This window comes from Egretta garzetta, unplaced genomic scaffold, assembly GCF_000687185.1.
Source record: "Egretta garzetta isolate BGI_Z169 unplaced genomic scaffold, ASM68718v1 scaffold878, whole genome shotgun sequence".
NCBI lineage: Eukaryota > Metazoa > Chordata > Aves > Pelecaniformes > Ardeidae > Egretta > Egretta garzetta.
Genome location: NW_009260592.1, coordinates 224,239 through 232,811, shown reverse-complemented (window position 1 = coordinate 232,811; position 8,573 = coordinate 224,239).

Below are 8,573 nucleotides of genomic sequence, written 5' to 3'. Positions count from 1 at the left end.
GGGGGGGGGGAGAGAAAATAAATAAAATGCGTTACAGTTCCTCCCGACAGAAGGGGGAAAGGCTGAGTCTGAAAGCGAAATGAGAAAAACATCTCCGGGAACAAACAATCTTGATTAAAAAAGTGTCAGACTGACACCTCATAAGCAAATCAGTTAATATCCAGTAAATAGAACAAACAGTCACAAACCTGGGAAGTATCTGCCATTTCAAGAAAAAGAACAGTGGTGTTATCGACAGGCTTAACTCTAGCTGTCCGTGAAAGGTAAAAGAAAGTCCTCCGACATAACTTCTGTAGCAGGCTTTCTGCTACCTTGCGGCTCCGTATTTTTAACGATCTGAGATTTTTCACTCTGCTTTGTAATTGTGCCATGCCAGCTCAGAAAATGCAGGAAGCCAAATAAGTAATTGCTTAGGAGGAAGGTTTGCCAGGTTCTAGCTTAATCAAACTTGAGATGAGGATCACAGAGCCTGGCTTGCACGCGCTCAGGTTTGCTTATCTTTCTCTCAGTCAGCACTTAAAAATAAGGCTGAGTTCACAACTTCGCAACATTTGGACAGATTTCGGCCAGTTTCTCTTCACGAGGGGACCAAACTACGTTTCTCCGCCTCTAGGCATGCGGTCTTTACTACAAATGATGAAGGCGCAGGGGTGCACTGGGTTGAGCGGCGCGGAGCTGCGCTCCCGGCACGCCCGTGGCGCCAGGAGATCGTACCGACACCAGCCTCTGTGCCCTCTTGAACGAGGACTCACACTGCCGACACACAGACAAAACAAAACATAACCGGTATTTAAGCACGCTTTGCTCCTTCGCCTCCAAAAACTGTCTTCTTTTTAATGTCTTCTCAAATGCACGCCACGGTTGGCTTCCAAGCTGCCTACCTAAAGACCCCTTCCCGTAAATGAAATCAAAGTTTGTGCTTCCTGCTGTTCGGACCCAGCCTGACGCAATTAAGAAAGTGCAAGTCTGGGAGGCAGGAAAATCTCAAGGTGATTGTCCTAGCTTTCTTGCATGGTGGTGGGAAAGTCATTAGTCTAATTAGATTAGCCTGAAATCGGCGTTTCAAAGCTATGGGGGACGCGGGTCTTAGAAGTCCACGAAGGGCTCTTGGCGAAACTCTTTCTAGAGGTGTTTGACGCTGACACGGCCAAGGGAAGTCAATTCCAGACATATTTTGCCGAGAAATTCCAGTGGGGAAAATTCGACAGGGTCCTTTCCCAATTGAAATCTTTTAAATCGGCTTTACTTTTCGAATTTATTTTTTGTTCAGAGACTTTAAGTCACTTCACTGAATTAAATTGAGAAGCAATTTAGGCAACCATGGAGGAAGGGGAGGGAGTAGGAGGTGGAAGATGTAAACGAAGGGAAAACTCACTCTTTTGATGTGATAATGCCTTTAATCTTACCAAGCATTTAAACAGCAAAATGCCGGTTAAACTTTCAAGTAACTCAATGATGTGCTAATGTCTTTAGATAACCTAAGGTGAAGCAGCTAGGGAAGTTCTTTAAGGAAAGACATAGCCTCGTAAGATCCAAGCTGCCTTGAGAGTAAATGAAACCTTAACACTGCACAACCTTAAAAAAATCCAATTAAAATATTAATGCTATTCAGCTATGACACAGCTGCAGCAAACAAGAGGTTCCTCAGTAAGTACGAAAAGAAAAAGCATTAACAACTGTGGCAGAAGATGCTTTCCTGAGCAATTTCATTCTACATATTTCAAAAAAAAGGGAGAGCTACACATTCTTGATGCTCTCAGATTATTACTGTATTATTTTTTGCCAAAGTAAAACTGAAATGCTAGAATTTGATTGCAGCATTTTGTTCGTGTGGTTGTATACTACACTTTGGTTTGAAGAGAATTTGGGTCTTGGGTTTTTTTTACTATTCATCAGGATAAGATACAGCATTTGTGTTACTCAAGAAATTATATTCCAGCAATGGTTTCAGAATGAATCGTCTTTACTAGGGAGCTAAGGAAATCAACAATTTCAGTTCACTGAAACTGATCCAGTATGTGCACTTTTCTTTGAGAGAAGTTCCAAACACGTGGAAGGAAAGATGTGCCAGGAGACAACCTACCCGCTACAGCCTTCTCGAATTTTCTCATTAGGCATCTTGGAAATACAGCCAACAGGAATTAGCACTACTCCACGCTGTTTGAAACCTTCTGAAGAACAGCTATAACTTTAAAATGCAGAAAAGCAAACAAGAATTTCATGGCTGAAGTGACTGTATCACCATTGAAACCCACCCTTTTCACACAAGCACACATATTTCACTGTGACATCCACTTCAGGATACCTGCTCCCACCTTTCATAAAGCACAAAATGTTCCACAGTACTTCAACAAATTTAAGCTTTGTACTGTAAAAGACTGAAAAGCTGTAAGAATGGGACAGAAAAGTTTAAGACCCTTGTTAGTGTTGTAGCTGCATAGTTCTCAGCCAAACCGCTCTACATCAAAATGAGTCCAAATTAGGCAATCTGTTTAGTCTTGACTTTGTGGACAAGATGAACCAGCCAGTGACTTTCAGTACCAGGAGCAGAACTGCTCTCAATATCCTGTCTCTAGCTATGGCCAGTTTGTGAAGCCCTGCACCATCCAACTCATATACGTGAAGAGGGTGAAAAAATCCCTCTTGAATCCTACAATTAGTCTGCTCAGAATCAATACACTACAAAGCCAGTGCAATAGCCTAAGCCTAAAGCTAAAATTAGGCTAAAGCCTAAATTTCCAATTTCTGGATCACCTTTGTGCCATCTCAGTATTTTTTCCCTTTTGGGGCATGAAGGTGTGCCGGCTAGTTCTACATGCAGTCCTGTCCAGCCAGCTCAGAGCTGGCTAGCTGTGGCCCACTAGGAGCGGTGCAGCACTGAGACATTCCAGTAGCTCTGCAAGAATCAGCTCGGGTCTAAGAGAGGTAACAGCATCAGCACAGCACTCAGCTCCAGCGATGAGTTAGGTTCTGCAAGGTATTGAGGTGTCTGCCAGCCTGCTCCTCAGCACTCCCAGTTCTGCAAGCACAGAACAGTGACACCCAAGGTAAGGCCTGGAAAGATCTGCTAGCTCTGGTGCCAGTCATGCCAAAGCAGCAGTGCTGCTTCACAGCTTTAACAGGTCTTGGGAGAGTGGTAAGGCGGGGTCCATGCACTGCTAATTCAGCTTCTGGTGTCTCTGCACCAAACCCAGTCAGATCTCTGTTCCCTCTTCATTTCATAGTTAGAACCAGATCAATCATCTGGGCCCAATAACAGGAATATGCAGGAATAACCACCTCAGAATGCTTGAGTGCCTGTCTGTTTCCCATGTTATTAACCACATTTTCCATTGCCTGAGATAGCCCAGCTGCCACTATCATCCTAGACAATGGTGAACTGACTGCAAGTTCCATTGTCCTATTCTCATTCCATTCAGCTGCCTTACTGCAACTCACATGTTCATCATTTTTATGAAGGCCAGAAACGAATTATTTAGATACACAAGTATTTATTTGCTACTTCTGCCTTTTTCTGCCAAGAGCCTACAGTCATAACTAAAATTATAGCGTAACTCAGCATAGCCCACAAAAGGGGATAATTCATTCCACCTCACAGTTTTAGAAGTAATAGAAGAGTAGGTAAACAGTTCATCCAAAATGAATAAATGTTATGGATATTCAAGCAGCATCACTGAAGTGAAACTGTTACTAGTGATCCCTGCTATCAAAATCATGGGGCAGCTTTTATGCAAGTCTAGAAGTTTAAGATTAATTTTGAAAGATGTTCACTTTAATATTATTCCTCTGTGAAGGAAAGAGACCTTCAAATATATTTGTTCAAACACAAGTTTCCACAAGTTTATAGAAACTTCTCAGAATTTTGACATTCTGAGAAAATTCAACTTCAGGCTAAATTTTCTGTGTTGCCCCTTCTGCACGCAGTACAGCTGTGATGAAGAAAGAGCTGGAAGACTGTCTCTTAACCATTTGTGCATTTTCTTGGTACTTAAGCTGCTAAGCACGGACTTGATCTCAGAGAAACTCTGGGAAAATCTACTTAGTCGACTCTAATCATGCTGTGGAGAACAAAGCAATGTTCCAGCTATGCTGAGGTTTTTATCAGCACATCTCCTGTGTCAGAGACAAGGGAGAGCAATACACAGAGCTGGTGCATTAGGAGGTGGTTTTTGTGAAGAAGGATTTTGTATCTGTTTAAGAATCACCTATGTGGTGCAATGCAGCCCCAAGAATCCAGAATATGGCTAAATGGTTTCTTAAAAACTATAATCTGGTATTTGTAATTTCATTAAAAATACTAGCTCACAAGCAATTTTTTCTCAACTGAAGTTTGTAAAATAAATCATCTTAATAACATCCACTATACAATTCTAAAATTGCTGACTAGCACTGAGCAGCTTCTTAGTTAAATCAGGCTTTTTCTTGTAGCAAATTAAGATTATTCTATCTATTTACTTAACATTCACATTCATCTTATAGCAAAATGCACAACTTTCTTAAAGCATTTGCTGACAATACATGCCAGATTCCAGTAGTGTTCTAGATCTTAAGCAATTTTTCCAGGTATTAAACAATATTTGCATTAAAACAAGGATTGTCAATATATTCCAAGCCTTGCAAGCATTTTTATTTTTTCACTTACTAGTTATTTATGCCTACATTTTAGTAGACGCATTCAAGCTTTTGTTGGTTTGTTCTTCCCCCCCCCTCCTCCCCCCCAAAATATACAGACTAGCTTCTGGAAGAGAAGGAAATTTATACAATGAGCACTAAAATACTTTCAAATAAATTTTAGCTTGAGGAGATTTACGCTTTACTAAGGTTTTTATTGCAAGGGTCATTTTTGCCTCTTTTACATAAATATATTATTTCACTTTGGAAGAGTCAAAGTAAGAGACAAATTACTCTCAAACAACTGCAAGTTATGAAAAACCATCTCATTTCTCTAGCTAAACGTCTACAGGCTTTGAGTATCAGGCCAATCTAAATGAGTTTATTGATATTTTCCAAAATAAGGTACTTGAACCTTACATTGAGTTGCAGGTGTAGCAACTGATGACTTCCTCTGCTCTTATCATGTCAAAGCTTCAGTACTACACTAGAGATTAAAAGTAAACTAGTAGCATCATTGTCTCCTTAATCGATAAAGACGACAGCTAGAGTTTCAAAATCATTGCTTATAAAGGATATAAACTCTCCTATTTGATGCACACTGACTGGAGCTCAACAGTATTGACTGCAGTTCAATAGTATATTAATTCAAGTGCATTTTTTTAAAATATGTTATTTTGATTTAATTTTAATTTCCTTACAGTAAAATGAATATAATACTATTATTTAAAAAAACCCACAATTTGGAAAAAGCAGGGCTGATGTGTAGACATTAAATTTTAGGAAGGCCTTGTCTTTGCAGACTATCATTTTAAATGAAAACCAATTTATTTTATCTACACAGAGAGGAGTCACAACTAGCCATAGAAGCCCACGCAGACTCTGCTTTTAGAGTGACCTTGGCAAAGGCCATGGTCTTTCCTGATCTATTAATCTCCTTTACCTAGGGCATTAGCTGGCAGAGAACTAAACCACCATGTCTTCCCAGGAACCTGTGACCTTGTTCATGGAGGAAGGTTGCCTTGTTTTCTTGCTGGAAGTAAATGTGCCCTTGAGGAATTACTCAGCTGCAAACCCCTTCTTTCTTTTTAGGAGTTTTCCTAGTACAATCGCTGTACCATGCCCAAACACTAGTGCTTGAAGCATCTGGAGCATATAGTCAAGGGTACAGTGTAAGACAGAAATGCCCCTTTTAGCAGCATCCTGTACTTGATGTCAGTTTATAACTGTTGACTCACTGTTGCTGCTCATTAACTTTTAAGTGTACTTGCACACTTAGCAGGGTTCAGGGTAAGTTTATCACCCAGGATTCCTATGTAACAAATGGAGTTCGGAGATCCCCAAAAACCAGATCCACAGAAGTTGGCACGTTGAGCATACAGCCTCTTAATCCTTCCCAATAGCAAATGCTAAGGAGAAGAGTGTTACTTATCTTGCTCTTGCCAAAGTAACTCAGATACCTAATTCCACCAGCAGAGCTAGAAAGCTCAGGAAGTTGCTGTCTATTTTCAAATAGTGTGAAAAATCCTGAGGTTTTGGGTGTAAGGCAATGGGAGGCACCACTGCTACCTCCTCTTGGTTATGTTTGTATGGGATTAGGCCACTTCAAAATAAACCTTCTGGACGGAGGTCACAGTCCATGAAGCCAGCTAGAGCTTAAGTGTGAGCTTGGAGTTGCCAGGAAACAACCAGTTCTATGTATTCATCACAGCAACAATGTGGGCTCTCTTAAGTTGACCAGGGAAGTCACCAGTGGAAAACAGACCAGTGGGGATCAGATTTTGAAGCCCTCTAAACTCTCCGAGTGGCACATTACAACCATGGAGGCTGTGAAGTGTAACTGTAGTGCACAGTGTCCTGCTAAAACTTTTAGGTATCTTCATCTACAAGCAGGCTTCCTGAGGATAAAAATTTTGCCCGTGGGCCCATGTTGCAGCAAGGAACTTATTTGCAAAGGTAGCCCTTGCTACTTTTGTTAGATGTTGTCTCCAATTACTTATATCCAAGAACTCAGCATTGTAGTGCTAGTATCTTTACCACTACAAAACAAAATCTGAGAAGAACGTGTTAAGAAAATTCTAACAAACCAGACCCTACCCTTCCTCTCCATTCTCTCCAGTAATTTTACCTTCATGAGTGTTCATACAGCAGTGTCACAACGTGTTTTATGTATCCAGTACGTCACGTATCCCACAAGGGCTTCACAGTTTTTCTTGCTGAGACATATTTTATGTTAGTCATGAAAGGCTAGATAAACTTTCTTTCACCTGTGCTCCGGTACAATATATAATTGCATTACTGTAAAGAAGCATAGAATTATGCTTCTGAGAGGACAATTCATTTCCTCCTTCCCACTTGTCCAGCGGGGATACTGCCAGTTGTTACCTGTTTCTGTCCACCTCCTTTAGAAAAAAAAGGAGTATGGCAAAACCCTTTTTCTTCCTCTCTGTCTGAATACCCGTGGGACATTCTCCATTCCCTCATCCAACACTCTGATTATGTGGACCAAGAAACAACATAGTTTATTCACTAACTGAACAAAGTTATTCTTAGATTTTTCTAAAGACAGGCCCATGAAAATTAACACTGCAGCCATACATATACTTCATGTATCTGTTCACTTTGTATTAGTCGTCTTCTGCATCATCTTCCATTTTTAGTAAGAAATCAATATTATGATATTGCTCTTGAATTCAATTGCTTTTTGCTTATTCTCCATTTCTGTTTCTGCAGGACTTTGGTAAGTAATTATGCTGGCTAAGGCTTTTCAAACGAAAAAGGGAGTAAATTGTTTTCTGCATAAATGCACGTATCTGTTCTTGTTTATCTTGATGTCAGAGTAACATTGCCATCATGGGGATAAATTTACTTGTATTTGATTATTGCAAGACAATGAGAGAGACTGGAGCTGGGGAACATGGTATTTGTGACTCTTTGTGTCTGCAATATCATTCAATCTCAGGCTTTAAACCACGCAACAGAGGATCACAGAAAAAAAAATTACCCATTCTATTCCTGACACAGATCAAATCCTGGATATTCAGTTAGGGATTCATATTTTAAACTGTGCCTGCATCATCCTCTGTGGGGAATTCTATCTGATCATTCACTAAGTGGTAGGTAAGTACATAAGGTTCAAAAAGACAGAAATCCCAGTCCTTCATGTCCATCATCAGAAATTCTGCCTTTTAAGTCTCGTGGGGTCAGGACACTGTGTCTGGCTCTTCCCAATACTTAAGTGCATTTTTTTTCTAATAATGTACGAAAAGTCAAGTCGATTGGATTGAAATTACTGAAGTCCAAGAGGCTTTGTTAGGATAACGCAGAGGGAGATTTGGCCTCATCCATTTTATTCTGAAGTCCATGTAGGCTAAGTGCAACCTGCAGCTGGGAGAAGCTCCACTCACTGAGACAAGTGATGCGTCTTTGTCCATCAGTGGCCACAAACTGGAGTTTCAGAGGAAGGCATAACCCCCCACTGGACAGTTATGCACAATATACCTACTGGAGAAATTACTGAAAGATTTTGCAGTCCTACACAGTTAATGATTAATGTATGTTCAAAAACAAGGGAGAATCTATTCATATCTCTATACATACATTTTCACCCTAATGTAATTAAGGTCATAAAAATGTCAGATTCAAAAAGAAAGAATATTTTGCTCTTGGCCCTTATTTCACATTTGGCAATGAGTTGAATAGTTTAATTATATGTTGTGTAAGGGATAATAAATGGTTTTTTACATTTTTATTAGCGTTCTAGCCTTCTATTTGTGTATTAAGAAAAGCCTGAAATACCTTCTATATCCTTATTTTATCTACCTCTTATATATCTTTCTAACAAGTTTCTGTCTGAATAGAGCTACTCCAGTCTCTTCACATCATAGGGAAGCTTTTCTAGCTCTCTAAGTTATTCTCAAAACTGGAGTGCCTCTTAGAAGCATGTCCCAGGAGAAGAGAGC